Raw genomic sequence first — 7,081 nt, 5'->3', positions numbered from 1 at the left:
AATTTTTCTCCTCAAAAATACCTCTATGTTTATCAAAAGAGCCAGATAAAGACTAATTTACCTATTGTATTTAATTTGGCCTGATTGTTTGCATAAACACAACAAGAATGGTAACTGACTACCTTTGCCGGAATTTCATGATTGAATCTTATTGTGCCCCGTAGGGCCAGGAAGCCAAGCCATCCAGCTGCCGTCAGGCCTGCCTGTAGTATCTGCTGAGTTAGGTGAACCCCTCACCTGCAGCGACTCCACCTGGGCCCACGCCCTAGGTTTTAAGGCCCATCTCAGTAGCCCTTCTACTCGTCACGGCCTAGAGTGTGTGGGGTTCCGCAGGGACACAGAGTCGTCCTTATTGCTCCCCTTCTACTCTGACCAACCGCCAGTGATGGTAGGGCATGGGCCCGACGCTCCAGCGCCAGCCATTTTCAGGGCTCCCAAGCAGGATACCAGGCTTTTCCTTGGCACTCTTATTGGCTTCAAGTCTTCAGAGTTCAGACAGGGCTCGTTAAAACATGACACTCCCGTCAAAGTTTCTGGTCAATAAAACCACTATTAGAAACTGGTCTTAATTTATGCAGAGAAATGTATTGCCATGATTTATTAAGCATTGCCAAATTTCAGAGAAATTATATAAGGAGAAAAATATACTGACCTGCTTTAAGATCTTCTGATTTTCCTTGTTAGTCCTTTCTATGGATTCTTCAGAGTAATATAACTGTCTTCAAATGACAAGGAGAAATTCAAAATGTGTCTATCTTTAAGTAGACAATTATAGCTGTCCTTGTAGTAGGGTTCCTCCTACTTAACTTGTCCTTAAAATTTCATATGGTCTCTGGGGGGGGCGGTGACATGCCCTCTGAGAAAGGACTAAGGGAGCTTTATTGCTTTACAGGATCTCATATGTCACAGGACCTCACGGGGTCTGTAATTCCTATAACAAAGGGCTGGTACTCAATGCTTCCCTCTGTTCCAAACAGGCCTTCCCCAGTTTCCTAAAGTTGAGGTTTGTGCCACCCCTGACATGGGCATGGTCACACAGGCCTGCAAGACAGTAACATTGGCACTGTGGCCACCTTAGGTAGCCAAATCTTCTGCTACCATATATGACATATGGTAGGGTTATACAGATATCTTAGGGAGGTGACTAAAGTCTATTCTTGACCTTCCTACACAAAGCAAAATTGTCCTTGTCTTTCTGGAGTCATGTCCATGAAGTCGCAGGTATCATATAAATCTATTATACAGCTTTCTGCAGGTCACTGTCAGGGCTGTGCATGGTGGGCAGTTCTCCTTTCTAGCCACAAACACAGCCTGTCTAATTTCCCTAAATTTTATTCCAGCATGGGAGAAAGTTGTTTTGCTGTAAACAGGAGCTTAACCCCTACAAAACTGGGCTTGGACATCTGTCTAGAAAGCTATAATTTATAAGTTTAACATGTGGCCTTAGGTCCTTCCAACCCAACAGGGTCTCTGCCATCCCTCAGTCAGACTCCTCCTCTCTTGGAGAATCTCAAAGTCCTGAAGGCTCCCCGGTCCAGGGAGAATGCCTTTCCTTTGTTCTTTGACTTTAAGCTGCCAGTCCAAAACAGCCAGAGTTGCAGTTAGAAACAGCTTTGCATATTGCAAAGCGCTTCTGTGGCAGAGGCTTGGGTATTAGACCCCTTGTCTTCCCGCCAGTGCCCTTTGTGGCAGAGCAGGGACCAGGCCTCTCCCAAGAGAGTGCACTGGAAGGGGATCTCAGCCCCTCCTCTTCCAGGAGCAACAGGTACTGAACCTTTTCAGTACATTTGCAAACAGGGAGCTTTCACTAGCTCTATCTGATGCTTTTACAGATCCCGGGCCTGCTGCTCTATTCCTGGGGCTGCAGGGAGACTACCGTGTTTCCCCGAAAATAAGACAGTGTCTTATATTAATTTTTGCCCCCAAAGACACGCTAGGTCTTATTTTCAGGAGATGTCATATTTTTCCATGAAGAAGAATACAGTACACATTTATTGTTAAATGAAAATAAAGGAAATTTATTACCTGTATATGGTACGGTAGTACGGTAGTTGTCAACACAAACCAGACAAACTGTGAATCCTACAGTATCAAGAATTTACTCATTTATTCAATGACAATCATGTCATCATCTTCTGGAACATCATCATAACAATCCAATTCCTGAATTTCCTGGTGATTTTCTTGTGACTCCATTTCTTTCAGAATCAGTGGACCAAATCTCTCATGTTTAGCAATAGCACTGTCTTTAAATGAGTACTTCTTGTCAAGGTAGCCTGCTCACAGTGCATTTGCAATGCAACTGTCAGTGATTTTCTCCCATGAATTCTTCACCCAAGTCATAACTTCTTGCAGTTTAGGTTTCACAAAGTTTCCACGCTGATTTCTCTCCATTCTATTTTCAATATAGTCATTAATTTCCATGTGCAAATTGTCTTTGAATGGCTTGTTTATTGCAATATCAAGAGTCTGGAGATAGGCCGTCATTCCTGCGGGAATCATTATCTGATCTATTTTTCTTTCGTGAAGAAATGTCTTCATGTCTTTAGCGCGGTGAGTGCTGGCTGCATCCCAGACTAGCAGACCTCTTTGGCTCCCTCGCATAACAAGCGGCAGCATTAAATCGACCCACTTCCTTATAACTGCTTGTGTGGCCCAGGCTTTTTCAGTTTCAAGAATAAAAATGCCCAAAACACGTTCAATCTTTTCCTTCTTGCCCTTAGAAATGATTAAAGGTGGGATTTTAGTGCCATCCAGACGAATTGCCAAAATACAGGAAACACGTGCACTTTCGTAAGCAGTGGAGGGAATGTACGCTAAGGAGGCACCCCGCTGTTCAATTGTTGTTTGAGATGATTGGCCCATAAACACTGCAGTTTCATCCATAGCAATCATGTTGGAAAGACTGTATTTAGAGAAGTCAGCATCATCAATAAAGGACTTGAATGCAAGTGCTCACTTAATAACTTGAGTATCTTCCAACCTAAACAATGTTGTAGATCTTCTTAAAGACAGTTCACTTCGCTGAAGGAAATTATCCAGCCAGTGTTGTGATGCTTTGAAGTCTTCGGGGGCTATGTCAAACTGTGGTGTCATTGCAAGGGCAAATTCTTGAATCTGAGCCCTATTCACAACCAAAGCCTTTGCTCTCCTGTCAACAACCCATTCACAGATCAGGTCTTCCAGCTCGGAAAATAATGGTTGCCGACCTGATCCACACTTGCGCTTTTAGCATTTCCCTTGTCCACTTGTTCAATGAGGTTACCATACTCTGCTCACCATTTTCAGACCAATCGGATACTCAACATCTTCTCTTTGCAGAAAGCAGTAAGATTTTGGCCCCAAGAGTCTTCCATGATTCCTTTCTTGTACTCCACGGAGTAGCTTTTTCTTTTTGCGCTCATTTCTAGGGGTAAAAAAAAGGAATTGGGGTATCAAGGTGGGGGGAGGGGGATCACTCAAAATGACACAGGGGGGATCAGAGGGGGGAATCAAAATGGCACAGGAGAATCAGAGGGGGGATTACCATTTTAGTAGCCCCTTTTGATCCTCCTGTGTCATTTTGATTGTCCCCTCTGATCCTCCTGTGTCATTTTGATTGTCCCCTCTGATCCTCCTGTGTCATTTTGATTGCCCCCTCTGATCCTCCTGTGTCATTTTAAGTGATCCCCCTCCCCCCACCCCTGTGCCACTGAACACCTTCACCAGACATCCCCCCTACCCCTTTATCAGACATTTACCCCCTGGGGCCTGCCTGGGGACTGTCACTGGGCTTGCTGGGGCCTGGATCTGGGCTGGAGCAGGGTCTGCCACTGACTGAGAACCTTCAGTCATCATGAAGGCAGCCGCGAGCATCAGGTAGTGTCACCAGAGACAGACCAGCACTCACCACCTTCGCCGCGTCCCGTCCGCTCTAATCCTCCTGTTCTTCTACATGCATTTGCGAAAGTCTCCTCCTCTCTCCCGCCCCGCACTCACCGCTCACTCCGACTTCCGCTCCGCCTCCACACAGCAGTGACGTCAGGACTCCACATAATGTCACTGGTTGCTAGACGCCAGTCGGGGCGGCCCTAGCGACCAGTTTACAGTAAATTAATTTTCATTCTGAGACAGAGCCTGGGGCCTTATTTTCGGGGGATGTCTTATATTTCACTCAGAAGGAAACCTGTAAGTAGGTCTTATTTTCAGAGGATGTTTTATTTTCGGGGAAACACGGTAGTAGCAGTTACTGGCTTCTGGTTTAACTGCTGCAGCCAACAAGCCAAAGGCCTAAGTCTTGTATTGCTTGTTGTAAAACACTCATTACTCACTGGGCAGCAGCGGGGCAGCTCTAGTGTCAGGTATGTCTGTTGTCCCCCACTTTTCTTGCTGCTGAGGCTTCTTCCAGGGCCGCTGCAGGCAGCTCAGGCATCCAGCCCCCCTCACCCCCTTCTTTCATCTGGCTCTTGGGGGATGAGTCTGCCTAGCAACCAGTTTTAAATCACCATGGCAGCTAGATTAATTATGCTTGCAGAAAACTTGCGACCTTGGATCTAGTGAAGTTCTGATAAGACACCTGGACTATACCCCTACGCCAGCAGAACGGTCTGCAGCCAGTGAAATCAACAAAAACCTATCTCTCCCTCCTTCATAATTAACTGCCGACAAAGCCCCCTCCTCTGTCCCGTCCCCCAGTCCAGTTGCTTGTCTCTCTTCCCAATTGTGAGTCAGAGGAAGACAATTCCTACAGAGGGGAGAAATAGAAACAGTGGGAGTTTCAGAGAAAACTACAGACTACCGCTGTAGTAGTCCTCCCTTTCGAAGGCTGAGGTCCGACCTGTGGAGAAAACTGACTCTTAGTCAGCCTGGAAAGATAGGGAGGAGGAAGAAAAGGGTGTGTAGGGAGATTTCTTGCGAAATGAAAGCCTGGAAGGCCTCCTGAAAGAAAAGATCTTTAATCCAGTTACAGATGCTATTAGAATCAGGAGTCCATAGATAGTTAATAATAACTTCAGCCTTAGTTCCACCACAGGTGGCTCATGTTGGATTATGATGTCACAGGCAGGGACAGGGCCTGTAAATCTCTCCGCCCTGTGGAGCTGTAAGCCCTACCCCAGGAAGTCTCTGATCACCAAAAGAGGTAAGAAAGCCATAAATAAAAGTTCTTTGTTCTTTGAAATATCATAAATTTATACCTTTAAATTAACCCTAGGGATGTGGCTGGGGCTTCGCCGGCCTCACTATGTCTGCCATTTCCAATTTTCAGAGTCTGTTGACTGTAATCTTGCTGCTTATATGAACCTGTGCTTATATCCGATCCTTGGCACCCAGCCTCCTGGACAGAAATAAAACTGGACTGTTGGGTATATTTTGGAAGTGCGCCAGAATTGGTAAACAGAAGAGTCCTTATGTTGCAGTATGCTGTATAGTGATGGCCTTCAGCATCCTATTCATGCAGTAGCTTGGAAAAATACCTGAATTTAATTGTCATCAGATTTCAATATAAAAATGGGACTTATCAGCAGAAAATAATGCAAAGAATGGATAAGTTTGTTTCAACATTGAATGAGATAAATTCCCAGCTGCTGTTCTCTATTTTGTTATTGGACCAATGTTCTATATAATTAAGATGTAATCATTTAATACTCAAAGAGTTTGTAGCAATCAATCTCAGTACTGTCACTACAATATTACATTCTGCAAATGTAATTTCGTTGTGTCCAATAGCAGTTTTTAGTGAGGTATCTCTAAGGCACATAGTAGAAAAATTTGGTAAATTATCAAATTCCTTTCACTGTGACTTGGAAGTGATATATCTTTATAGAATGAGACCGTATGTTGAACTAGCTTTTTTATTGGAAAAGAAAGGGTTTAATTTGTGTTGCTAAGGGTTGCATTCATATTTAATAACACTTGCTTTACCTCTGGCCACACCATTTTGAGCATTAACCAGGGTACCTCTACTCTTAACGAACTCTGTAGTTTATAGCAGGTTTTTAAACTATTTAAAATAAGCCTATGCAGTTCTAAGGAGAAAAATAAATGAGATGTGACTTGAGTAGTATTGAGAAAGTGTTCATATTTAAGATGAAAGGATTTAGAATAGCTGATTGGTGTAGTCACTTCTGCAGCCTCTCTGGTTAAGTATGGATAAATGTCTTAAATATAAATTTGACCAGCTGTCATTCTCTAAGTAAAACTACATTCTTAGAATAAAAAGAATAAAATAGAACAATTACAAAATGAAAAAAATAAAAAATAAATAATTAACCCTAGGATTTTAAAATTTCAATTTAATACAGCAAATTCACAAATCAGAGCAAACTGAAACCCTTACTTATACAAAATTAGAGAGAAATTTTTATTAGCTAAGTGGGCTGATTCCCTCCCACTGTGATAGAGAGCAAACATCTTTGAAAAAAATAACTCAGCAGTGCTGCTTAAGACATTTGTAGACCATTACAGGTTCAGCCTTTAATAAATAAAACATTTTAGCCAGATGAATCAACAGAAATGCAGAATAAATCAAAGTAGCTTTTGCTTCACACAGACCAGTTAATGAGCAGATAATTATGCCAAGACAGACAAACATCCATACTCACACTCTCTCAGTAGACTAGCCCGAACTGGAGCTGAGCAGATAAACTAAACAATGCCCAACTCCCCAGATGGGCATGGGGGCACTCCCAGCACCCATGCCCCAGAACAGAATTCTCAACCAACGTCTTGGTGAGAACCTACTGGAGGAGTTAAGACTGCGTCCAGTCCCCTTTCTCGGTAGCAAATTGGCGAGTCCCACACAAACAAACAGCAGAGTGAACTCATAATTCCTTAATCGAATCTGAATTCATTCACCTCCAGAGTCCCACATTTATATACTAGCTAGTCCGAGTTTTTGACTTCTACCAGATATTTACCCAGAGTTTAAACAGTCACCTGATTCCTGACTCCTGATTAATTTGCCTGAGGAAGCCGTATGGCTTCCAGGGAGGTGATCAAGCTCCCCCTTCCACTCACTTGGAGTGGGCTGAACTGATGGGGCCCCTACCTTACAGATTCTGTCGACAGGTCCAGAAGTGTCCGTCCACTCTCTCCAGATGCC

At 43.7% G+C, this 7,081-nt stretch overlaps 1 pseudogene across 1 annotated transcript; it reads left to right on the top strand.

Moving 5' to 3' along the window:
- Nucleotides 1–5,221: 5,221 nt before the first annotated feature.
- Nucleotides 5,222–5,696, top strand: LOC308256350 (protein kish-A-like; annotated as a pseudogene). Its single transcript has one exon. The product of its transcript is annotated as a protein kish-A-like (transcript).
- The last annotated feature ends 1,385 nt before the right edge of the window (nucleotides 5,697–7,081 follow it).

This window comes from Plecotus auritus (assembly GCF_963455305.1).
Source record: "Plecotus auritus genome assembly, chromosome: 8".
NCBI lineage: Eukaryota > Metazoa > Chordata > Mammalia > Chiroptera > Vespertilionidae > Plecotus > Plecotus auritus.
Note: the sequence above shows the minus strand (reverse complement) of the source record. Positions and strands in the feature narration are given on the sequence as shown.